Source organism: Cetorhinus maximus, chromosome 33 (assembly GCF_964194155.1).
Source record: "Cetorhinus maximus chromosome 33, sCetMax3.hap1.1, whole genome shotgun sequence".
In the NCBI taxonomy this organism is placed as follows: domain Eukaryota; kingdom Metazoa; phylum Chordata; class Chondrichthyes; order Lamniformes; family Cetorhinidae; genus Cetorhinus; species Cetorhinus maximus.
Genome location: NC_135911.1, coordinates 8,452,560 through 8,454,631, shown reverse-complemented (window position 1 = coordinate 8,454,631; position 2,072 = coordinate 8,452,560). Strand labels below are relative to the sequence as shown.

At 53.1% G+C, this 2,072-nt stretch overlaps 1 protein-coding gene across 1 annotated transcript in view; it reads left to right on the top strand.

Annotated features, from left to right (window-relative positions):
- The first annotated feature begins 242 nt into the window (after positions 1-242).
- The window catches only part of LOC144671515 (cell adhesion molecule CEACAM6-like), a 24,448-nt gene continuing 22,618 nt past the window's right edge, over positions 243-2,072 (top strand). Inside the window, exon 1 of the mRNA XM_078533468.1 lies at positions 243-272. The gene's annotated coding sequence lies outside the window, so the exon portion shown is untranslated. The remainder of the gene's footprint in view (positions 273-2,072) is intronic.

Below are 2,072 nucleotides of genomic sequence, written 5' to 3'. Positions count from 1 at the left end.
GATCTCCTGTGGAGGGACGGGTGTCGATGTAAACAGATTGCTTGTAGGGCGCAACCTCCGTCTCTTGCTCAACCGGCTCTGCTACTGTTCTGCATTCCTGTGAGGGTGAAACTGGGAGGCTGATCCATGCTGATTCTCCGCAGACACACACACACACACACACACAGACGCACAAAACAGGAGATTCCGTCACCTGCAACATCCTCCGGAGATCACAAAGCCAACAGAGAGAGTTGGGAACTTCATCGCGATTCACCCCCAGGGTTAACCAGGTAAAACATTCTGGCCACAGCTCGACTGGTCCAGTTGGTTATTTATTTTTCTGCATGCGGGTGCAGTGTTCAGGGACTCTCGCAGCACGGCAAGGGACCATTTGGCCCATCGCGCCTCTGCTAGCTCTTTGAACCAGCTCTCCAATTAGTCCCCTCCTCTTTACCCCCTCCTCCTCTTCTTCCCCCTCCTCCTCTTTTCCCCCTCCTCCTCTTCTTCCCCCTCCTCCTCTTTTCCCCTCCTCCTCTTTTCGTCCTCCTCCTCTTTTCGTCCTCCTCCTCTTCTTCCCCCTCCTCCTCTTTTCGTCCTCCTCCTCTTTTCGTCCTCCTCCTCTTCTTCCCCCTCCTCCTCTTTTCCCCCACCTCCTCCTTTCCCCCTCCTCTTCTTCCCCCTCCTCCTCTTTTCCCCCTCCTCCTCTCCTTCCCACTCCTATTCCTATTGAATCTGCTTCCACCGCCCTTTCAGGCAGCGCCTTCCACATCACAACAACTCGCTGTGTAAACAAAAATAATGTTTCCCCTGGGCTCATGGATCTTAACGAATGACTGAATTAATTAGGCAATGCTTCAAGATGGGAACTTAGCGAAGGCTGTGTCTGCTGGGACTAGGGTTACCTCAGCTCGATGTGTCAAGACACGCAGAATTCGGAGAGAGAGACAGAGAGTGAGAGCGAGAGAGAGAGACAGAGGGAGAGAGAGACAGAGGGAGAGAGAGAGAGAGAGAGACAGGGAGAGAGAGAGACAGGGACAGAGAGAGAGAGAGAGAGACAGAGGGAGAGAGAGAGAGACAGGAGAGAGAGAGACAGGGAGAGAGAGAGACAGGGAAGAGACAGGGAGAGAGAGAGACAGAGACAGAGAGAGAGAGACAGAGAGAGAGGAGAGACAGGGAGAGAGACTGAGAGAGAGAGAGACAGAGAGAGAGAGACAGAGAGAGAGACAGAGAGAGAGAGAGACAGAGAGAGAGGGAGAGACAGAGGGGAGAGAGAGAGAGAGAGACAGGAGAGAGAGAGACAGGGACAGAGAGAGAGAGACAGAGGGAGAGAGAGACAGGGAGAGAGAGACAGGGAGAGAGAGAGAGAGACAGAGAGAGAGAGACAGAGAGAGAGAGAGAGAGACAGAGAGAGAGACAGAGGGAGAGAGAGAGAGAGAGAGAGAGACAGGGAGAGAGAGAGAGAGACAGGGAGAGAGAGAGAGAGACAGAGAGAGAGACAGAGAGAGAGAGAGAGACAGAGAGAGAGAGACAGAGAAAGAGAGAGAGAGAGAGAGACAGGGAGAGAGAGACAGGGAGAGAGAGGGAGAGAGAGAGAGGGAGAGAGAGAGAGACAGGGAGAGAGAGAGACAGGGAGAGAGAGAGACAGGGAAGAGACAGGGAGAGAGAGAGACAGAGACAGAGAGAGAGAGACAGAGAGAGAGAGAGAGAAAGACAGGGAGAGAGAGAGACAGGGAGGGAGAGAGAGAGAGAGACAGAGAGAGAGAGGTAGAGACAGAGACAGAGAGAGAGAGAGAGACAGAGTCAGAGACAGACAGAGAGAGAGAGACAGAGAGAGAGAGAGACAGAGAGAGAGAGAGACGGGAAGAGAGAGAGCGAGAGAGAGAGAGCGAGAGAGAGAGACAGAGAGAGAGAGAGACAGAGAGAGAGAAAGAGAGAGACAGAGACAAAGAGAGAGAGACAGAGGGAGACAGAGAGAAAGACAGGGAGAGAGAGAGACAGGGAGGGAGAGAGAGAGAGAGAGAGACAGAGGGAGAGAGGTAGAGACAGAGACAGAGAGAGAGAGAGAGAGACAGAGTCAGAGACAGACAGAG